Raw genomic sequence first — 25,010 nt, 5'->3', positions numbered from 1 at the left:
GCTGAATTTTTCAATGGTCTTTAAATTCTCTATAGACAATCACATCCTTTGCAAATAAATTTTTATCTTCCCTTTCAATATCTTAATTCTTTTCCTTTTCTTAATGCATTTGCTAGGACTACCAATATAACACTAAATAGAAGTGCCAGAGGCCTCTTAGTCTTGCTCTTAACTTGAACAAGAATGAATACCTCCAAATTTTCACCACTAAAATATGATGTAAACTATTGTCAGGATTTTAAACTTTTCCTTCTATTTCTAGTTTTCTAACAGTCTGGATATGTGAGTGGGTGAGTGTATAAATGAGCTCTGAATTTCATCAAATGCTCATTATGCACCTACTGAGATGGTGATCAGAAAGACAGGAATAACAAGAAACTTATTACGTATACCCTTTTGAACTTGTTGAATTTTTATCAGGAGTTCCATTTCTAGTGTTAAGGAGGGCTAAATAACTGGAACAATCCTTCAACTGAAAATACTAGATAAAGTATTAGCAAAATCTCCCCCCCCCAAAAAAAAATTAGTAAAATCTTAAAAGCATCAAAGGAATGTTAAGAAGAAATTATTAAGATGGGAACCCAGAAGTGAATAGGACACTGAGGGCACTTGCCAAACCTAGTCTATTTCAGCCTTGGTTTCCATGGCCTCAGGAAATGTGGAAAAACAGAAGACAAAGCCTTGAGCCTGCATGGGGAATCAAATAGAATACTCATTTCCCAGAGGGCTGGTAAAAGGATGAACCTCTGGTGTAAGAATAAATCAAAAATAAGTCCCACAATTCCTGGCCTAGAGAAAGCAAGAATAAAGGAAAGGAAGTCCCCTGATGAGTTGTAATGACAAGCCAGCCCTCATGAGGATTTACAAATTCACACAATCTGGATGATCCAAGAAAAAGTAAAGAACTGATAGTGGTCCCAGGCACACAACCAAAGCAAACATAAATCCACACTGGAAAAGCTCACCATCATCCAGGGCCCCAAAGAATGCTCACAAATAATTTTCTAAAGAAAATGAGCAGCTCACAGTCATGTAGGAGACAAAGAACTAAAGCAAAACCAGCAGAAATAACAGAAAACAGAGACAGAGCAGCAAAACCTCTGATACAGGAATTATCAGACACAGATTACAAAATGCCTATGATTATGCTATTAAAGTCAAGCGTGAAAATAAATCCAGATAATATTTAAGAAACTATACAAAACAACCAAGCAAAAAATGTTTAAAGAATCAAATAGAACCTCAAAAGCTGGCAACTATAATCACTTAAAAACTAAATGGATGGTTTTAACAGCATGTTAGGCACAGCTAAAGAAAGAATTGGTAAAAACTGAAGTAGAGTCATGGATGTAGAAAACAAACTTATGGCTACCAGGGAACATGGGCGGGGAGGGGGAGGGATAAACTGGGTGATTGGGACTGACATATATACACTATTATATACGAAATAGATAATTAATAAGAACCTGCTGCATAGCACAGGGAACTCTACTCAATACTCTATAATGGCCTTTATGGAAAAAATAATCTAAAAAAAAAGAGTGGATATTTGTATATGTATAACTGATTCACTTTGCAGTACACTTGAAATTAACACAGTGTTGTGAATCAACTATGCTTCAATAAAAGTTAAAAAAAAAAAAGGCATTTTTGAAATGGAGGATAGATCAGAATAACTTGTCTAGAAAGAAGCACAAAGAGGCAGAGATGTAACCAATGAAAGACAGGTTAAAAGACATTGAAGATGAGAAAGCAACATGCCTCTAAATCAGAATTCCAGAAGGAGAAAAGAGCGAGAATGAGACAATATCTGAAGACATAACAAGATGAGAATTTTCCCAAGTGAAGGATCCTAACCACAAACTCAAGAAGTAAATTACAAAGAGGGATGAATTTTGAACTTTGTGAATGTATTACATATTTGAAAAACTTTGTAATTTAAACACTTTTTTGAAAAACAAACAACTTTGGGAAGAGAGGGGCAAGAGACTACAAAGAGTCTACAAAGTAGATTGCATGTTGTTATGAACTACTTTGATTAAATTTCCCTTTGTGAATTAACTTGTACATCAGAAAGTATACTGAAAATAAATGAAAAAAATCCATCTAATTATTTAGCATTTTAATATATGAAAAATGCTTATCCAAATTTTCCTTAAATCTAGAAGTTAAACATTATTGAAGTACATATTCTGGAATGTTCTCATGTTTTTTTTTTAAAAAATAAAAGTATTGGCTAAGGAATCTAGCCTACTGAGTACTTTTTTAACTGGAATTTTGATTCAATCACAGAAACATAAATTGAATCAGAAACCTGAACTAAAATGAACCCTGAATGAAAAACTCAAAATGAACTACACTAATCTGCAGAAAATACACAAAGGGAACCAAAGCCAAATATGGTAATAATTCTTTACAGAACCAAAATTCTCTCCGAAAATCATTTTCTTGTGCCTGTTTTTTCTCTTTTTGATATATTTTTAATACTTTTAGATAAAATATTATCTAACAAGATAATGTGTCCTTAAGAATTACCAGTTGGATATTTAATACATTGGTCATTCCTCTCTTCTCTTCAGACACCCTTAGCCAACCCAGTCTGAGTGACAAGCTGAAAATCAAGCATTAAAGCAAACCAAGCCTTAAAAGGAACTCCAGAGAAGCCAGGAAAAACAGTGAGAAAAACTAAGAAAGAAGCTACAAATCCCTGGCTCTGTTCTGAGGTGGAAAAGGTTCTGAAAGAGGAAAAGAATAAGAAAGCTCATCTCTATTTTGCTTTTTTATTTAAAACTCTCTCTCCCTTCCTCATGATCTTTTTCCTCTTTCTTCTCTCTTTTTTACAGAGCATCTTTTTTTCCTACACTTCTTTTTTTATTTCCATATCTTTGTATTCTGTGTTTTCTGCTATTATCTCTCCCATTTGTCTTCTCTCATCCCTTTTATCCCCATTCCTTTCCCTTGTCTTTTTCTACTACTTTTTTCTTTCTTTGGGCCCTATTGTTCTATTCTCCAATATTTCCCTTCTTTCATTTTTTTTTTTTCTTCAATTATCTGACCTTATTCCCCATCAAAAATGGAGGATGTTTATAATCGTATGAAACAGATTTGACAATATTTACTTATTTGCTTTATGCAACATGATGACATATTTTGTTCAAATACATGGGGAGAAATGATATTTACACACTTATCAGGACTTTTTGTTAAATATTATTTCCAACTTTACACTACTCCATAATTTGTAAAACACTTTTTAGTGCACGTTGGTAACCAATTCAAAATTGGTGGAGGATTTTAAGATAACGCTAACAATTTTCACTATGTTAGTTAGCCTTCAAGATTTTTCCCCATTGATTCCCCCTCCTGGTATTTATGCTCTTTTGTAGTCCCTTGACCTGTTGTATAAGGGTTGGTTTGTGTGACTTGTTGAACATGGTGGAAATGATGGTGTGTGACTTCTAGGGCTAGGTGATTTAAAAAAACATAGCAACTTCCACATTGCTTACTTGGATCACTTGCTCTGCAGGAAGTCAACTACATGTTGTACAGACACTCAAGCAGTCCTATGGAGCAGTACACAGCTTGAGGAACTGAGGTTTCCTGTCAACAGCCAGCACATATTTGCCAACTATGTGAGTGCACCATCTTGGAAGCAGAGCCTCCTGTCCCTGTTATGCCTTATGTCCCTGACCAGATGATTGCAGCCCTGGTCAACATCTTTACTGAAACCAATTGAAAACACCCCTCCAGCAAAACATTCAACTAAGCTGCTCCTAATTCCTCACAGAAACTGTGAGAGATAAATGCCTATTATTATCTTAAACCACTAAATTTTGTGGTGATTTGTTATGCAGAAATAGATAACTAAAATGATTGCAGTACTCTTTCAGACACAAACCCAAAATAATTTGTGTGTAGATAAGGCAATGGCACCCCACTCCAGTGCTCTTGCCTGGAGAATCCCATGGGCAGAGGAGCCTGGGGGGCTGCAGTCGATGGGGTCGCTGAGAGTCGGACACGACTGAGTGACTTCACTTTCACTTTTTACTTTCATGCATTGGAGAAGGAAATGGCAACCCACTCCAGTGTTCTTGCCTGGAGAATCCCAGGGACGGGGGAGCCTGGTGGGCTGCCGTCTATGGGGTCGCACAGAGTCGGACACGACTGAAGTGACTTAGCAGCAGCAGCAAACTCTTGAAAACAGTTCTTTCTTTACTCCACCAGTAATAAATAGATACTCACCAATTCTGGAAAGGAAATTTTTAAAAGTTTCTGGAACTTTCTTTTATGCACTTAGCTTAATTCAGGAGTACTTTGATATTCTTTTCATATGAAAATGGAAAAAAATAGTATACATAGAAGAAAATTTAAACTTCTTTGTCTAATGAGCCTAGTTACATTAAAAAAAGAAATCCCATATGACAGTGTATCACAAGTAAGATCATCCAAAAAATGTTCAATTCTTTCAAAACAATGCATCTGCATTCTGAAATACAATCAGCCCTCTGTATCTATGGACTTTCAGAACTTGAACATCTTCAGATTTTGGTAACCACAGGAGTAGGGGATCCTGGAAACAATCCCCACAATCAAGGGCCAAGGGGCCACTGTATATTCTTTTAATTATCCGTAATATATAACCAAAGAACGTTTTTGGTATTTGCTGTCATTTCAAATAAATTTATACATTCCCTGTTCACAATTATATTTTCTCTTTTTACAATTATATTTTCAAATAAATTTTACATCAAAAGTAATATTAAATCTTACTAAATCTCATATCAGTATTATCCAACTTCCACTATTGAACTTTTTTTAATTTAAAAAAAGTGAACCCAACCTTCTAATGACCCAAGAATATAATCTAACACTGCTATTAACTTAAAAGCAAAAACTGAACATCAAATCATCCCTCTATTTGAAAACTGAACTCTACAGTTATATCACTTAATTGTACCTCTAGTTACTTCGAGTGCAGAACAACCATAATTCTGATTTTTTTTTTCTTGCAAAGTATCCTGATGGGTACAATGTGATGATCATTTACATGATCTAAGATTAGGATGATAATCAAAAAGAATTAGATCAAAATACCAGTCATTGAATCCTTCAGTATGTCTTTACAATAATAATCACATTGTATTTGTAGTGGCATATGAGGATTCTGATAATCTCTACAGATTAGATGCTGAGTGAAATTCATTAAATGATTCAACAAATACTTTATCGAGCTCTGATTACATGCCAGGCATTATCCTGGAGCTTTAGAAACAGAAATGAATAAAGACTGTCAGTTCCCTGCTTTCATGGTCTTCACATTACAATGGTTGGCAGACAGACCAAAAACAGATTAAAAATTAAATGAACAGGATCGCTCTAGGTGGTGATAAGTATCCTGAAGAAAATCCAAAGAGTGATGTGCAGGGTAAAACTTTGTAAATGATGGTCAGATAAGGCATTTCTCAGGAGATGATGCCATCTTAAAGTTTGAGTCCAGTCATTCCATTTGGAAGAAATAATGACACTGGATCATTTCTTTAGGTGATATACTACTATTATTTTTATATCCCAAAAGTGCTAAGACACACTAAGTGAGTGAGTGAGAGTTACACAGTCGTGTCTGACTCTTTGCAACTCCATGGGCTATACAGTCCATGGAATTCTCCAAAGCAGAATACTGTTCCAGGTAGCCTTTCCCTTTTCCAGAGGATCTTCCCAACCCAGGGATCGAGCCCAGGTCTCCCACATTGCAGGCAGATTCTTTGCCACCTGAGCCACAAGGGAAGCCCAAGAATACTGGAGTGGTAGCCTATCCCTTCTCCAGCAGATCTTCCCTACACAGGAATTGAACTGGGGTCTCCTACAGTGCAGGCAGATTCTTTACCAACTGAGCTATCAAGGAAGCCCTAAGACACACTGAGCCAGGATCAAATATATTTTGTCCATTGGTTTATACTGTGGTCCTCTAGATATGATCCTAGAACAGATATGATGATCTTGTACAAAGGTACCAATTTGTTGGTATATCTTCACCTGCGTCTTAGCAACGTGGGTAATAAAAAATTCCCTGGGACTATTAGATACCCAGTTTATCCAGTTCTGAATTTATCTCTCATTCTTCAGGATTTTGAATTGATTTTGAAAAACTGGTGGTGTTGGACATTTATGAAATGTAAGGCTGGGATCTTAAATTTCTTTGATATTCTACTAAAAGCATTATTTTCCTCTGCCAGCCTCTTAAATTAGCATTATTTTGAAGTCTAGCCAGTTCAAAGACTGCAAAATCAACTATGATTTTTAGTGTTTACTGCATCACATTTCCACATACCTCTCCACGAAGTAGCTTAAGACAGTTGCTTCCCGTCAGTGACGAGGGTATCACAAAGTAGTGATTCTGCCCATAAAGTAGCTGGTTTAACCAAGTTGCCATGAGGAGCTTTCTAATCCCTTCAGAGATTTCAAAAAACCATCTAAATCTGTGAGCATCTAAAAAATTCCTAACACTTATTCTGAGAGGTTGTTCTTTGCCTCCACTCGGGTCCACACAAGTTATCTCGTGTTCTACTCAGTTGATCTAGACACAACCCAATCCTTACTTTATACGTGATTCTATTTTTTAAAAAGACTTGCATCAAATATTTAATCAGCTTAGTCATTTCAGCGAAGCTGTGTCCGGGAGGGAGGCAAGGAAGAGTCACGTGAGCAGAGGAGAGCGACTCTTCGGCCCTCTTGGTGGCTGCGGCCCCTCCCCTGTCTCTTCTGACGCTGCGCTGGGAACTTATGCCAAATTGCTCCCTTTGTCTCAGAAACATTCCGCCCACACCCTAGCCCCTCCGGGGCTCTCTCCTACTCTCCCAGCTCTTATCTGGGTATTTTTCAAAGTAAATCCATTTCCCTTTCTAGGGGGAATTCTGGTGCCAACTATTAATAAAATAACCTTCCTCTGCTTTGTTACACGTGATGCACCACTTTTCATCTTGGGGCCGCTTGGGATGGACAGCAGGAGGTTCCGTGTACTTTAGAGCTTGGTAAGCCTGACTTTTACCAAAAATAAAGAAGTTTAAAAACAAAGTGGAGCCACCGGGAGGGCTGCTTAGAGGGGAGGAACTAACAAGTGGTTTCTACATTTGCTCAAAGGGGAGGCTGCTGATCTGTGAAGTTTGTCACCGCTGGCTTCCAAAGCTAAGTTACATAAAAAGAGCAGACCTTTTCACTTTCTATAGAGTTGTATTTTGGTGCAAACTGATCACGCATAATGAGCTTTTGATGCATTTCAAGTTGCTTGGTGTAATCATAGGGTTTTGCGTTTTCTGATCCTCCCCTCTTAATGGAGGGATTGCCACACACCAGATGACATCACGAATTCCTTAGTTTCATTAGAAACAGCTCCTGCTCTGTCCACTTAGGTTAGGTTGTGAGAATTGCTTTTCTAAAGGAAATACATTTATCTGAAAGCCACAGAAAGTTTCTAAATATAGGGTAGCTTTCAGAAACAGCAGTAGCTAGTGCCTTCAGGATACTTTATTTATATGGTTAATGAAATTTGATTCCTTTGAAATTGACAAGTAAATGTAAGTGAAAGGAAAACTCAGTTTTTATGGAAACATTTCATGGGGCTCTTCCTTTTCACATCATTACATGTTCCTTGGCTCAATTGTTAACAGACATGTAAACTGCTTCATGCAATTGAATGGAATATAATTTTCAGTTAATTTGGGGGTGTGGTTATTATTCAAATATTTATGCATAATTATTACAAACAAATGCCCATAGAATTAATTTATCTGGACCTATATATCCATGTTCAAGCCTCCCTCTATTCTTTCTTGATCCCTGCTTGGTAATTTCTTTTTTGACTCACTTTAATCTTGTTTTATCATCACATTGCTTCTTAATAAGACAATTCTTGCCATCTTTCTGTAATGAAATGCTGTTCATGGAGCTTGATCTGTACAACCTAAATGATTTTTGCAGTCAGTACCACAGAAATATTTGTCTCAGACAGACAGTGAATGATTGTCCTGTTTCTTAAGCAGTTCTCCTTTGCAAATATCCAATTTACAAAGCTTTTCAAAGATATTAATAATAATAGCGATGAGCCTCCTAATCAATTTTCCTCTGTCTCTGACCATCTCGTGGAAAAGCAGGTGACAAGAATGTAACCCAGAAGAAACAGAAATGACTGTTTTCTCGGCCAAGCTGTTTAGAACATCAACTGTCTGGTTTCCACAACTGCGAATCTCTTCATATGCCCAGGACCCCTACCAGCTCCATAAAAATCAGGCTCCCAGGGAAGACCACAGAACAGTAGGATCCAATCTATCTAAGTGTGGGTTCAAAAAAATAAGGTGATGTTTAGATGTGAAGGATATGCTTTTGAGAAATATACCATGAATTTAAGAGCATTCAAATACTCTTTCTAACACTGGACAATACCTGCAAAGAGAACATGCAGATTATAACAGGCGTATTTTCAGGAAGCTGGAGGGCTGATTGCAACTCATATCTTGTTAAATGTGGATTCCATTCACATTGTGGATGTAACAGTGTATGGATATCGTGAGAAAAGATGATTAAGGAAGACAATTTAGGTGATACAAACAAACCTTATTTAACACTTCATAAAGTGGACAGTTTCTATCCCAAGAAGTGCAAAAAGGGGCAGAAGGCAGGAAGCTCTGATAGGATAAAGAAAAAAGAACAAGGAAAGACAAATAGAAAATATCTGATTGGCTGGAGCCTCATAGTCTGCCTTGTTTGGACAGAAAGGCCCAGACTTGGGTTGGCGTCTGGGGACTGATTGACTGGACATCCTGCATTTCTGGTCCAGAGGAACATTTACAAGGATGTTATCTCCATTTCTGTTTGCTGAGGTGACACCCAGGTAGAAGCAGCTTCATCTTGCGCCTAGAAATTTGTTTCATCACAACCTGGAAATACAAGGAATGTCATTATCCCCGTTTGCTGATGAGAAAACTGAGACGGGTTAAAAACTGCACCAAGGCCAGCGGCAACTACTGAGCGCACGCGCCCCAGCTGCTGAAACCCGAGTGCCTTACAGCCCGTTCTCCACAACCAGAGAAGTCAGTGCAATGAGAAGCCTGCATACCGAAACTAGAGGGTAACCTCCGCACACCTCGCGCTGCCAAAAATAGATAACTGCATCAAGGCCAGAAGAAAGTGCTGAAGTCGAGGTCCAAACTCTGAGTCTGCTGCCAGGGATCCCACCCGAGTCCTTCTGCTCCTGATCAGGATCATGACAGGGAGACAGAATAGGCCTGGGGCCTTCCAGGAAAGGGGGAGTCCATTACATAAAGTAGAAAAGCTTTGCAAAGCTTGGAATGCTTCTTCTTTCTCTCCCCAACTTCCCCTAACCCCCCCAACCCAATACACACAGAATGTCCATTCACTTGAACTGAGAAAACTAAAAGTGTTATTCAGAAAAAAAAAGAAACCAAAAAATCAAAAGATGAGAGAAAAACATTTCCCTTTGCCCGGTCTCACCTCTAAACATCAGCTCCCTGTTTATTTCAAGTAAGAAGTTTGGGGGCTGAATTATTCCGATCATTGCTTAGATTTGCCCCTTTACTCATGTAATCAAATCGTCCCTCCAGACTCACTCTGACAACTTTCATAAGGAAAATGAGCTCCATGGAGTAATGACTACATTAATCATACTCATTTTATTCCATGTTCTAAAAATGCTGAGAGTTTATTTCCAACCATGGTCCCCAATTTTATGGGCAAAGTTCCCAGCATCATCAGTGGGGGCAAGTTTCACCCATCAAGTCTAACAGCTGGACTTATAGGAAAACTTCACTTGTACGAAAACTTCAATACCCAAATGCATTAAGGTTTTTCAAAGATTTAAATCCTGATTAGGTAAACTGGTAACACAGAGAAGAATATTAGATCTCTTTCAGTCACTTCCATTCCCAGATTGTTACTGTAGTCATTTATGATTTTTAGGTTGACTCAGATGGAGACACACAGATAACTAGTTAATGCAAACATTAATAACCCCACGTGATTAAAAAATAAAGAGAAATAAGATACGAGAAGAAATTAGCCCTAACGACAGAAAATAATACAAGTAAACAAAGCAAGCCTCAACCTCCACACACCCCAGCCTCACTGATTTCCGCTTTCTGAACATATGCACACTTCCGCTAAAAACAAAGTCCAGACCAGTGCTACATCTTAACAACTTCCTACCTTCCTCTTTCACGCCCCTGCTCCCTTCAGCAGTGAGCAACTCCACTGGGTGGTCTAGGTCTCAGCAGCATTTGTAGATTTGTAGTTCAAAATTTTTTTTCTAAGAGCTGAGGAAGAGACTAACAGATGTTCTCTGGTGGCCCTTGCCCTGGCTCTTAAAGGGACACCTCCAAACAGGGCAAGGAGCAGACCCTTTTAGACTCTGTGGGAGCCGAGACTGCACAGCCACACAGCCTCAGATCAGCATTTAGATCTGGACTCACACATCCTATATAACCCTGAGTACAGTAGTGAAATCCCTTTGACTTCAGTTACCTTATAAATAAAACACACTTACCCTACCAGGGCTTTCATCTGAATTAAATAAACTTTGTTTGAAAAGCAAAGTATCGGAAGCAGAGCGGCATTCACCAGCCTCTATTTGTGCATCTTTCTGCCCACCCCCACCCCATAAATACCCACAGCTTCCTATGATATATAATGATATCAAGGAGTCTTTCCTCTTTAGGTCACATTACCTTTTCTGGGTTTTTCCTGCTCTCTCTCCTTCCATTCTGTCAAAATGACTTATCCTCATGCTCCCAGAAAATCTGATCACCACCATGGGGGTTGCCTGCTTTTTATTTTCTGTATTTTATCTTTGATAATAACAATCCATATCTGTTTAGCCAGGATAGTCTGAATGTTTGTGTCCCCCTTAAAATTCATATGTTGAAACCCAATCCCAAATGAAATTGTATTCGAAAGTGGGGTCTTGGGAAAGTGATTAGGTCATGAGGGTGGGGCCCTTATGAATGGAATTAGTGTACTAAAAGAAACTCCAGGAAAGTTCCTTCCCACTGTCTGCCCTGTGAGGACACAGGGGAAAAAAGCCATCTATGAACAAGGAAGCAGGTTCTCACCAGACACCAGATCCGCCGGCACTCTGATCTTAGACTTCTCAGCCTCCAAAAGTGTGGGGCCTTCCCTGGTGGTCCAGCAGCTAAGACTCGAGCTCCCAATGCAGGGGGTCCAGGTTCCATCCCTGGTCAGGGAACTAGATCCCTTGTGCCACAACTAAGACCCAATGCGGTCAAATATGTCTTTTTTTGGACTTCCCTCATAACTCAGTCGGTAAAGAATCTGCCTGCAATGCAGGAGACCCAGATTCAATTCCTGAGTCGGGAAGATCCCCTGGAGAAGGAAATGGCAATCCACTCCAGTGTTCTTTCCTGGAAAATCCCATGGACAGAGGAGCCTGGCAGGCTACAGTCCATGGGGTCGCAAGAATCGGACATGACTTAGTGACTAAACCACCACCACCACCACCGCCACCATATAAACCATTCCAGCTAGCAGTACTTTTGTACTGAACAAAGACAGTCCCAACATTGTACAGAGTACCATGATAGCCAAACCCTTAGTTGATCCTTCTGATGAAAGATACATGGGATGAGTGTTACTTTTTTCTCATTTTATATAAAGAAATCAAGCGTCCAAGCAATGAAGGGATTTCCTGAAGGTCACATCAAGAAAGAAAGAAGTATAGCCAGGGTTTAATGACAGGCCTTCTGCTTGAGATAACTTGCCCTTTTCCACTCTTCATGGATTCATTCGACAAGTATTTGTTGTGACGTCACCTTTGCACTGAGCACCATTCCAGAGCTGAAGCTACCTCAGGCAAAGCAATGCCTCTGCCCTCATGGAGCTTAATTTAAACTACATTAGATTTATCCAAATTAAATTAATTCTTACATATAAACAAATAAGTGACTTGGTGTGCTGAGACATAAGTGTTATTTATGAAAAAAAGAATGAAGCAGGGAAAGGGATTAATGAAAATGACTGGATAGGGGTGAAAGAGGAGGCTTTTTTGAATAGTATCATCCTGGAAGACCTCTCTTGAGCAGAGACCTCAGTCTGGGGAGGGAGTTAGTGATGTGAATATCCACAGAAACAGCATTCCAGGCAGAGGGAACAGTGAGGACAAAGGCCCTGAGGTGGGTGTGTGCTTGGTGGGGTGAGAGAACAGCATGTTCATGGAACACTAATTTTGCGGGTGGTTATTAGGTGTTAGCTGACAGAAGCTTTCTGTGGTCCAGTAACTTTCAGAACCTCTGGGTAAAGCAGAACTTCTAAGAGCCTCCAGCCTATGCAGGCGCCCTGCAAATCTTCCCTGAGCCAGAGGCAGTGTGTGGCATTGCACAATGTTGTTCAACCATGGAAACCTTTCCTCAAGGAGTATCTCAGGGGATTCTTCCTCCACAGAACACTCTGGAAAATGCTGCACCACACCCTGCTTTTACTGGAAAGAGGAAGCTGGGCTTGGAGCTAGAGCTTCAGGCATGGCGTGAAGCCTTTAGAGTCCACCCGCAGAGGCACCAAGATCACTAGGCAGAGGCTAGCTCCTCTTATCCACAGGGGTGAATGTTCAGCCGATCCTGAGTTCTGTCAACTATCTGAAAACACTCTTGTTTCTTATTTCCTGTCTGAATCTCTGGTGTTTCTCATGCTTTAACCCTGGTTAGCTGATTCCCAGCCCTGCTGGCCTTCCTCGGGGCTCTCATTTGGGGAAATAGGAACAGGGCAGAAGAGGAACGGTGTAGAAATCTGCTGAGATGATGCTTCCTCTCGGGTCGGAGGTGGGAGGCAGGGCAGGGGGGATTTCCAGTGTCCTACACCAAGTGTGCAGGGGGGTGGTCTCCCAACAGCCCATGGCAGGAATTCCTCTCAGCTCCATCACGGGCTCTGAGCTCTGACTGCCTGGGACACATCCAGCAGCAATGCAGGTGGGCAGTGCTGCAGAAGGAAGGCTCCGTATGGCAGGAAAACTGCCCACTGTGAAGAACACTGATAGCTGCCTCACTTGGGAAGTATTCCCAAGCCCTCTGCAAGCTGTGAAGCCAGGAAATGAATGGGAAGCAGCTGGAGTGGGCCAGGACAGCCAGGAGAGAAAGAGGGCCAAGCAGGGGCCATCCCCAGGGCACCCAGCAGAGGTCAGCTGGCCCTGCTGCACCAGAGGAGGAAGTGAAGGGGCAGAGGCTGGTCCCTGGGATATCACCCTGTAGGCTTAAATCAAGTCACATCAGACAAGTGCCAGCAGGAGTCATCTGTTGGTTTAAAAAAAAAACAACTATATAACTAGACCTTGATTCCAGATGTTGCTTACTCTTAAAAGGCATAAAGTGTAAGTGCTCAAATGTAAATACCAAATGAATTCTTTCTTTGAGGACTTTCAAAGGAATCTTGCAAAAGATCTGACCACAGATTAACAAATACATTCCACATAAAATTAGAATTTTTTTCATTATGATGCCTTGTCACAGGAGTTAAGAAGTCGACTCAGGAGTATGATCCATGCACAACAGAGAAATCCTACTGAAAACTGCAAATGCCAGATGCCCAGGTCAGAATTCGTGAGCGTTTTCTCTTTATGTGATATAACAGGTAGTGTTAAAAATAAAATCTGTTGTAGCTTTTATTGTGTTGAGAGCTTGTGAGGCAGCAGACACCTCACACACAGCGTTTAAAAAAATTTTTTTTGTTGAAGGACAGTCAATTTACAGTGTTGCTAGTTTCAGGTGTATAGCAAAGTGATTCAGGTATGTATATATACATTCTTTTTCAGATTCTTTTCCATTATAAATTATTACAAGATATTGAATATAGTTCCCTGTGCTATACAGTAAATCCTCTTTTATCTATTTCTCTATGGTAGTGTGTATCTGTTAATCCCAAAGTCTTAATTTATACCTCCGCACCTTTTCCTTTGGTAACCATAAGATTGTTTTCTGTCTGTGAGTCTGTTTCTGTTTTGTGAATAAGTTCATTGTATCATTTTTAGATTTCACATTTAAGTAATGATATGATTTAAAAAAACATGATATTTGTCTTTATCTGATTTACCTCACTTAGTATGATCATCTCTAGGCCCATCCATGTTTTCATAAATGGTTATTATTTCATTCTTTTTTACAGCTGAGTAATACCATGTCTTGGTTATTGTAAACAGTGTTGCTATGAATATAGGGGTGCATGTATCTTATTGAATTATAGTTCTGACTTTGTCTATGCCCAGGAGTGGGATTGCTGGATCATTTGGTAACTCTATTTTTAGTTTTTTGAGGAACCTCCATACTATTTTCCGTGGTGGCTGAACCAACTTACATTCCTAACAGTGTAGGAAGGTTCCCTTTTCTCCACACTCTCTCCAGTGCTTATTATTTATGGTCTTTTTGATGATAGCCATTCTGACCAGTCACACATAGCATTGTTAATGTTTACAATAAGCTAGCATTACTAAGCATGATTTACAAATGAAGACGCTGAGGTTCAGAAAGGTTAAGTAACACATCCAATGCCACAAGTTTAATCAAGTGGTTGGTCTGGGGTGCAGACCCCACTGTCTTGAACTGGAAAGTCTCTCTTCCTTGTATCACCTACTGTTTGTGTTATCACATCAGTAGCACCGTAAGGTAGTTAGAACTGAGGATGTGAAGCCCAAGAGATGATTAAATCGTTTCCTAGCACAACCATCCATCCACCAGCAATTTTTCACTAGGCTTCCCTGGTGGCTCAGAGGTTAAAGCATCTGCCTGCAGTGTGGGAGACCTGGGTTCAATCCCTGGGTCGGGAAGATCCCCTGGAGAAGGAAATGGCAACCCACTCCAGTATTCTTGCCTGGAGTATCCCATGGACGGAGGAGCCTGGTAGGCTGCAGTCCATGGGGTCGCAAAGAGTCAGACACAACAGAGCAACTTCACTTTCTTTCTTTCTTTCTTTGGAAGAATTAGAAGAAAAATGCTAGATTAAAAAATTATTGTACTACAAGATAAATCAGACGTAAATTGGACTGGTTTGACTGCTCTGTCACCCACATGCTAGTAGTTTTAGGTCCTCATGTGAAGCTGCTGGCTTAGATTTCCCTGCAAGATATTAAAAACAGTTCAGCCATGGTCACTACCTTGCCAGCTTCTGGGAAACTTGGTGTTCTTCTCATTCTCCCCTACTTCTCAAACTGTTCTTTCTCTGAACACCCTTTCAGAAGCAGGTAAAAAAATGCAATCACATAACTTATCAAATTGGACTCTGCGGGAACTATGGAAACCTCATGGATTTTATGGAGATCATGTGAAAATCTCATGGATCCTCATATCCTTGATCGCTTAGGTAATCACTTTTTTTCTGTCCCTGTAACATATGCTTCCAGAGCTCACTCATGTTTTAAACTAAATGCTTTTTGTTTAATTTGCTATTATTTTAATAAAGTATTCAATTATTCAATTCATAAGCCTACTACTGTGTGCCAGCTACATGTTCCCAGAGAAAAACAAGGAGAAGGGATTGGTTCCCATCAAACAATTAACCATTGAAGTTGTCTTTACATTTTGTTCTTATTAAGAAGGCTGTGCATTTATATATTTTTTCATCTACATATTATTGCAATACACAACCAGAGCCAGAAATAGTGCCTAAACTCTCAACCACAGTTATCATTTGACTAGTAATAGGTAACCCCAGGGTTACCTAGGTTGTCCAATTTCAGTTAACAAGTGATATCTGTGTAAAAGAAAAGAAGAGAAAATATGCTTTATGTGAATATAATCTACACACTGATATTCATGATCATGTCTTAGAAAGAGTACCATGTAATAAAAAACACTTTTTCATAGTTTTTATTAACAGTCTCTATTCCCATGCTATGTCCATAGATTGAAAAGATCTACAGTTGAAAGAGAAATTGAGGGAAAATTTAATTCATTTACATAAAACTACCAAGAAAGTTAATAACAGTATGCAGTCTGGAATCTAGTTCAATTTAAGTTCAACATTAAAGTTACTGCATAAAAATTCTTTGTAGTAAAAATAAGCTTTAATTTTAAGAGGCTTTGTAGCCATTCTTGTAATCATTCAAGGTCAAAAGCAAAAAGAGCAGAAAAAGAACAAAGCTTGCCCCTGTTTGCAAAAACAGTAGCAAATTTCCTTTCAATCTTTTCCCTACTTCAATTATCAGAGACCAAGTCTTTCCCAGCCTGGTGGTGGTTTAGTCACTAAGTTGTGTCTGACTCTTATGACCCAATAGACTGTAGCCTGCCAGGCCCCTCTGTCCATGGGATTCACCAGGCAAGAATACTGCCATTTCCTTCTCCATTCCCAGCCTACTTCTAAGCAGCTATATCCACTCTTATCTGCCTACCACCTGAATGACTGCAGCTTTAAATGATTTATTTTAGCATTTACACCCAAAGCAACATTCATTTTATGGACAGGTGGAGTTAGTGCTATAATCTGAAGACAGTAGAATAACTTCCCTTTGGCCTTAATAACCTGAACTGTGAAATTCTTCTATGAAAAAATTTGTTTCTTTGGGCAAAGATATTGCCTCCTATTAAAACATGAATATTCACTTTTTATCATGCATTGGTATCACCTTGAATCACTTTGAATAATTTATTCAAAGACGGATTTCTAAGCCCCATGTCTACAGTTTTCCATTCTTTAGGGTAGAGCCCCCAATTTTGCATTTCTCACAAGTCCTTGGGTGATGCTGATGCTCTTTGTCTAGGGACCACACTTTGAGAACTTAGTATATATCAGTTCTGAACATCTGGGGTGATACCACAGTTGTTGCCATCAGGGGGAAATATGAGTCTGGGACCACAAGCTGGGCTATATGGGCTATATGCTGTAAGAAACAAAATGTCATGGACAGGGTAGATGTAAAAGAAACTAGGAAGCGGCAGCAAAAAAAAATAAGAAACACTGCAGGCACAATGAGAGAAAGTACTTGTGAGAAGAATATCACCACTTACAATTTACAACTTGGATGCTTGATGAAGCAGTTTATAAGAAGTAAAATAGCGTTCCTGGTATTAAACTTGAGAATACTATCACTATTTAGGGTCTACACATGAATTGCATTTGTGTTTTGCTGAAAGAGGGCACTCCCAGGTTAAACAGGGGAGAGTAAACTGTGCAGGTGTGTCCTCAGCCGTGCTGGGATGATCAAAAGGTGAAGAATGCTTCTTGAAATCATAGCTAGCTAGTGGTTATACTTTGATAGTTTTAGTACTTTCTCTTTTTTTTATTTTCATATGTGTATGTATGTGTATATATATATATATATATATATGTTGGTTCCAACTTCTCCCTAATTGCCTTTCCTCAAATATCACTTCACTCCTCTAAAAACATAGAATTATATTTTAGTTATATGAGGACTAAAAACATATAACTATTTCTAGGGATATCATTTGGTCATCAATCTTTTCTTTGTATTTATTCTTGAAATTTCTCAGAGGTTTAAAAAAAAAAAAGAGCCACTTTCTTTTTTCTTTTAGAGTTCCTTGTCTTATTAAAATAGAAAAAATACCTGAACAAGGCTACAAAAATTACATAAATGTTAACATTTGGCAATGTCATACTTTTAACACTCTTTACACCTCACCCACCCACAGAACAATGTGATAGTCACAAGATAATTGCAAGATTTATTCTAAAACAATAATTCATGGGAATGTAATCCAGTGATAAGATACACATTTAACATTGTAGAATGCATCTGGCAATGAGACTCTACATGTGACATCGTTTGGCAGTGGTATACCAAAAATCCAAATTTAATACTATTTGTGAATATGACTGTCCCCAGCCATAATAAGACCTTATTCCCTATGAGGGAAAAAAAAAAAAAAAAAACATTTGACAATGTGCTTTCTTCTAGAACAAGGAAGAAAAGGGCATATTTGTATTCTGGATTTCTAATTTGACCATTCAAATCTCAGAAAAGGGGAGCTTAAATCTGAGTTCCTTTGAAAACATCATCCTATCAAGAAGAATTTATTATGCAGCATGCAGTTATTTCTCCCACACTGGCCAGTCCAGTGATTTAAACACTTAAAACAAAAGAAGCCTTTACCATGCCAGTCATGTCAATGGCAGAGCACAAGTGTATTCATATTATTCATTTAACAAATGTTACAATAATGGCAACACAAAAATGTAATAACCTAACTTTATCTTTCTTAAATTATTAAAATATTATAGAAATACATAAACTGCCTATGAGGCATTTTTCTAAGAGGAAAAATATTGTACAAATATTTATGGCTCCAGATAATTTTCAGTATATTTGCCAGTTGAAACATATCATGATTCTGCCTAATTATATAAATTTGAGCCTCACTATTAAGCAATGGTTTCCTTAATTTTAAAATATGGTGAACAAATGATTTTTCATCCTAGCTTTGATATTGTCAAAGTCGGTCTATCACCATGTTCATCTGTCTGTTTATAAAATGTATGGTTCATTTTTCTTCAACCTTTCAGCTCCACTAGAAATGCTGGGCAACAGAAAAGAATGAGTTTATGACTCAACCAGCTTATTGGGCTACTCTTCGCAGTGACTATAAATGCAGATGTCAGTCTCATTTTTATGGTGCTGATAAACAAAGGTAACCTGTACAAAGGAGTTAGTTAAATGATCCAAAATATCATTGCTCAACACTGGAGATGCATTAATTTGTACTCCTATAATTGGAAAACAGGATATGAAGGCTTTAGGGACTGACTGGCCAGCTGGTCAACCTAATAGAGTACCATTATTACAGGAAAAGGAAATGTCATACAGCTCTTCCCTGAGTGTATCACAGGATTTATTTTGCAAATCCTTTTCTTTTTTATTGATTCATTTGCAGATTTTATTTGCTTTAGCTTCTAATTAAACCATGCTTTACAATGACTATGTCTTTTCTGGAAATTATTTGTACTCATTTCTATAGGACAGTTTCTCTTCTTAGCAATATGAAGTGATGTTTGCGGTCACTTTGGAAAGTAGCACAGATAATGAGATTACCATTAAGTCAATAACACAATGAAATGCAGGCGGACTTTAGTTCTATGCATTTTCTTCTCGTAACATTATTTGATGTTCTATGAGCACTTTGTTTCAAGTAGTTGTATAAACCATATCATATATAGATACTATACAAATTGAGATACAAAAACATAGGAAACATGAGATGTATGGAAAGAGTAACATGGAAATTTACATTACCATATGTAAAATAGATAGTCTATGGGAACTAAGATCATGGCATCTGATCCCGTCACTTCATGGGAAATAGATGTAGAGACAGTGGAAACAGTGTCAGACTTTATTTTTGGGGGGCTCTAAAATCACTGCAGATGGTGATTGCAGCCATGAAATTAAAAGACGCTTACTCCTTGGAAGGAAGGTTATGACCAACCTAGATAGCATATTCAAAAGCAGAGACATTACTTTGCCAACAAGTGTCCGTCTAGTCAAGGCTATGGTTTTTCCAGTGGTCATATATGGATGTGAGAGTTGGACTATAAAGAAAGCTGAGCACCAAAGAATTGATGCTTTTGAACTGTGGTATTGGAGAAGACTCTTGAGGGTCCCTTGGACTGCAAGGAGATCCAACCAGTCCATTCTAAATGAGATCAGTCCTGGGTGTTCATTGGAACGACTGCTGCTAAAGCTGAAACTCCAATACTTTGGCCACTTCATGCGAAGAGTTGACTGATTGGAAAAGACTTTGATGCTGAGATGGATTGGGGACAGGAGGAGAAGGGGACAACAGAGGGTGAGATGGCTGGATGGCATCACCGACTCAATGGACATGAGTTTGAGTGAACTCCAGGAGTTGGTGATGGACAGGGAGGCCTGGCGTGCTGCGATTCATGGGGTCGCAGAGTCAGACACAACTGAGCGACTGAACTGAACTGAACTGGGAACTTGCTGTATGGCTCAGGAAACTCAAAGGGGCTCTGTATCAACCTAGAGGGATGGGATGGGGAGGGAGATGGGAGGGAGTTTCAAAAGGGAGGGGATATTTGTATACCTATGGCACCCCACTCCAGTACTTTTGCCTAGAAAATCCCACGGACGGAGGAGCCTGGTAGGCTGCAGTCCATGGGGTCCCTAGAGTCGGACATGACTGAGCGATTTCACTTTCACTTTTCACTTTCATGCATTGGAGAAGGAAATGGCAACCCACTCCAGTGTTCTTGCCTGGAGAATCCCAGGGACGGGGGAGTCTGGTGGGCTGCCATCTATGGGGTCGCACAGAGTCGGACACAACTGAAGCAACTTAGCAGCAGCATGGCTGATTCACGTTGAGGTTTGACAGAAAACGGCAAAATTCTGTAAACCAATTATTCTTCACTAAAAAATAAATTAATTAAAAAAAAAAACAGAAAACAAAATGTGTTGGGGAATCAAAATCTATATTTAGGGATTAAAGAAAATTTTCAGTAAAATTACAAAAATAATATTAAGACATGATTTAACAGAGTTACTGTCAGGTGAGGCATTATTCCACATTACGTGATTATACAAAAACCAAAAAGACCATCAAAAACACATTTGATAGACGGAACAGTCGTTCAAGAGTCCCAAAAAAAGAGTAAAAAAATATACAGATCCAGTGGCTAAGACTCCACACTCCCAGTGCAGGGGGCCTGGGTTCGATCCCTGGTCAGAAAACTATGATCCCACATGCCCACAGCTAAAGATCCAACACATGGCAACAAAGATCCCACATGTCACAACAGAACCCAGCACAGCCAAAAAAAAAAAATTGTACATGTAACCACATCTAGAGCAACAAAAGTGAACATATATTGTTACATATGTAACCTTACATATTGTAAGGTTAAAAAGTAAATTTAATTATTTTTGAAAATGAGAGGAACCTTATTTTCAAAAATCCTGAATTAAAATTAAGTATTTACTGTGGGAAAGATGTAGCTTTGTGTAAGATAGTGTATTCAAGTAAACAAAGGTGTGGGAAAAACATATTTTCATCATCCTGTGACCAAAAGTATAAAGAAGGAGGGACTGTCCTGAAGAAGACTTTTTTTTAAGGGTGAGGAGGGAAGAAAAAATAGGCCAAAGAAAAGATCATGATAAGCTTTCTGAAATATCAGAAGATTTCCATAGTCAACCCAACCAGGACCCTCTCAGTGATAAGTCAGAAACATTGCTTATTGACACAAAATTCTCTGCTTCACAAGAGAGGCTTTTTAATTTTGAGTAGGAATCTGCTGTGGCTAAACCAAACCAGATAAAATAAATTCTAAACATCAGGCTATGAAACGCTGAAGACTCTTTACACTCTAGAAATAATTTCTGTGTGTTTCTAAGAATTCACAAGAGAAAACTTAAGACTATAAGATTTTCCTAATGACGCTGTTTCAGGATATCCGTGTATACGTGCGTGCTAAGTAGATTCAGTTGTATTTGACTCTTTGCGACCCTATGGACTGTAGCCCGCCAGGCTCCTGTCTATGGGATTCTCCAGGCAAGAACACTGGAGTGAGCTGCCATGCCCTCCTCTAGGGAATCTTCCCAACCCAGGGACTGAACTCACATGTCCTGCGTCTACCTGCATTGGCAGGTGGGTTCTTTACCACTAACATCACCTGGGAAGTCCCCATTTAGAACATACATGCACTTTATTTCTGAGTCTCCAAGAAGCTTTCCCAAACGTGGCTGTCACATTCCATCCCTGGTAGAATTCCTAATTCTGCCTCTCATTTCTACGATTCAGCCATAATTGAGAACAGATAGAATGAAAATCACAGAGAAGGCAATGGCACCCCACTCCAGTACTCTTGCCTGGAAAATCCCATGGACGGAGGAGCCTGGTAGGCTGCAGTCCATTGGGTCGCTAAGAGTCAGACACGACTGAATGACTTCACTTTCACTTCTCACTTTCATGCATTGGAGAAGGAAATGGCAACCCACTCCAGTGTTCTTGCCTGGAGAATCCCAGGGACGGGGGAGCCTGGTGGGCTGCCGTCTATGGGGTCGCACAGAGTCAGACCCGACTGAAGCGACTTAGCAGCAGCAGCAGAATGAAAATCAACCTGAAGCCCATTCACGGTAATCACGAATGCCTTGATCTCCAGGAGAGCACTATCAACAAGCCTTCCCAGACATGCAAGGGAAAAGGACCCCACCTTTTAGATTCTCTTCTCTCTAGGATTAAGCTTAATGATAAGATTTCCCTTATCCAAACACTACACTACCCAGCCTACCTCAAGCAGTTGGAAACTACGACATAGGAGTACCTCGGCCATCCTTGTTGAAAAGGAAATTTTGTTTGAAGACAGTTTCTTACTGGCCTCATCCCAGCTCAAGGACCCTTTATAAGCCACTATGTGATGCTGCTTCCACAAGAGAGGTAGGTAGATGAAGCCAGTTGAAACCCAATCAAACCTAGAAAAGAATTGTGCAATTGTAATGTATTAAAATGTAGCATTATTTCCCCATAATTTGTTAATTATGCTGATCTAGATCTGGCACCCCACTCCAGTACTCTTGCCTGGAAAATCCCACAGATGGAGGAGCCTGGTGGGCTGCAGTCCATGGGATCTCGCAGAGTCGGACACGACTGAGCGACTTCACTTTCACTTTTCACTTTCATGCATTGGAGAAGGAAATGGCAACCCACTCCAGTGTTCTTGCCTGGAGAATCCCAGGGACGGAGCCTGGTGGGCTGCTGTCTATGGGGTCGCACAGAGTCAGACACGACTGAAGTGACTTAGCAGCAGCAGCAGATTGACATAATAAATATTACAAAAACAAAAACTATGGAGGCTTCTATAATTTTTAAGAATTTAAAAGGAACTTGAGACTAAAGAGGTTGAGAACCTTCTCTTAGGGAAAAACAAAGCAGGTTTTAGAAAGAAGGATCTCCTCACTGCCCCATTGCCCTCTAGTATTCCCTTCTCTCCTGTCTTCACACAAACCCCTGCCTAAGCAATCTGTAGAAACGTCAACCTAGTCCTTCGAGCCACTGGCCTTCTTTGTCTGCTTCTCCTATATACTATTCAGTGGGAGGTCATGGCTCTATTACAGAGGAAGCTCTGCATTATCAAACAGAGAACCTGTCCTTCTCAGAAGCTGCTCTGATCTGCTACAACAGAAGTATTTTCTCTTTATAATGAATACATTTTTCTCCCACAATATTTTTGGAATTATTAAGAACTGTGGCCATTTTTCTGTGATTCTAGCCCATTCTTCGGAGAAAGCAATGGCACCCCACTCCAGTACTTCTGCCTGGAAAATCCCGTGGACGGAGGAGCCTGGTAGGCTGCGGTCCATGGGGTTGCTGAGGGTCGGACACAACTGAGCGACTTCACTTTCACTTTTCACTTTCATGCATTGGAGAAGGAAATGGTAACCCACTCCAGTGTTCTTGCCTGGAGAATCCCAGGGACGGGGGAGCCTGGTGGGCTGCTGTCTATGGGGTCACACAGAGTCGGACACAACTGAAGTGACTTAGCAGCAGCAGCAGCAGCCCATTCTTACTTTTGTGCATCTTTGTTGCATTAGCTAAGCTGTTCAAGCAGAAAGATATTTATTGGGACATCTCCTAGTCCATAAAATTTCATTAGATCATCACCATGCACCTGTTGAACTTTAATTATTGTGATTTTGCCATATGTATAAATACGTTCAAATGAGTAAGTTGTTCTAGTCCTAATTAATGAGTAAAGAGAAATTTATACTTATGAGCAAATTATATCCTTAATGAAACATCCACATGCTTAACTTGCATTTAATGCTGGTGCAAATGTTTTAACTTAAGTCACTTGCTACAGATATATGTATTGATACATGAATGTTTCCTGTGCTTTCTGCCTATTCATTCAATTCATATTTGAGTAAAGTGAATTTCCTCTGGTCTAATTCTATTATGTTGCATTGAGATTGTTTCATTTCTAAGACTTGCAGCCAGTACTTTGGGATCTCACATAGCAATTTTCATGTCACAGGTGCACATTCTGACAGACACTGGATTGACAGTTGGCCCATATAGCAATATATACCAACATCGCTTCTCTTCATATGTTGTAAAGGCAAAAGCTCTATTTCTTAGATGCTTGAAACTAGATGTGTGTGTGTGTGTGTGTGTGTGTGTGTGTGTGTTTAGTCACGTCCAACTCTTTGAGACCCCAAGGACTGTAGTTTGCCAGGTCTCTCCAGAGAATTTTCCGGGCAAGAATACACGAGTAGGTTGTCATTTCCCACTCCAGGGAATCTTTTCCACCAGGGATGGAACCGGCCCCTCCTGCATTGCAGGCAGATTCCTCACCACTGCACCACCTAGGAAGCTACTTGAAGCTAGGGTTCTGGGTTAACTGAGGCTCCACCAGTCAGATCCAACTGTGTGTGAATTGGTTTTGGAATGGAGTTAAGCAAGGCCAGAAAGAGCACGGGGCACCATTAAGGTGTGGATCACGCTGGATCTGATATAGGCGGCAGCTGTGTGATGCTGGAGTTAGGCCCTAAAGCAAGACTGCTGATTTTACAGATGGTTTCTTGATCATGGCAGGAACAGCAGTGAAATTCTCTGGGAACTTTGATAGTTGTTGGTGGAAACTGCTGCTAAGACACTTCAGTCATGTCCAACTCTGTGCGACCCCATAGACGGCAGCCCACCAGGCTCCCCCATCTCTGGGATTTTCCAGGCAAGAACACTGTAGTGGGTTGCCATTTCCTTCTCCAATGCATGAAAGGGAAAAGTGAAAGTGAAGTCACTCAGTCGTGTCCGACTCTTAGCGACCCCATGGACTGCAGCCCACCAGGCTCCTCCGCCCATGGGATTTTTCAGGCAAGAGTACTGGTGGAAACTGGGCCTATGCTATTTCTTCACCTTCCTGTCTCCAGTGCTTCCATAGGCCTTTTAAAATACTTCTGCTGGTAAGAGTTGACCCTGCCCTCTTAACAGTAACCAACACTTGCATTTAAGGCCTTGTTTATCATACATGATACCATCATT

The 25,010-nt window shown here is 39.8% G+C and overlaps 1 long non-coding RNA gene across 1 annotated transcript; it reads left to right on the top strand.

Moving 5' to 3' along the window:
* The first annotated feature begins 6,804 nt into the window (after positions 1-6,804).
* LOC147371869 (uncharacterized) lies at positions 6,805-10,042 on the top strand. Its single transcript, XR_015163808.1, has 2 exons — positions 6,805-7,028; positions 8,148-10,042. It is a non-coding gene; the product is annotated as an uncharacterized LOC147371869 (long non-coding RNA).
* The last annotated feature ends 14,968 nt before the right edge of the window (positions 10,043-25,010 follow it).

This window comes from Bos grunniens, chromosome 5 (genome assembly GCF_055505025.1).
Source record: "Bos grunniens cultivar Pamir isolate PY7600 chromosome 5, Bosgru_T2T1.0, whole genome shotgun sequence".
Taxonomy (NCBI): domain Eukaryota; kingdom Metazoa; phylum Chordata; class Mammalia; order Artiodactyla; family Bovidae; genus Bos; species Bos grunniens.
The sequence above is the reverse complement of the archived record's forward strand: the minus strand, read 5'-3'. Positions and strand labels throughout refer to the sequence as shown.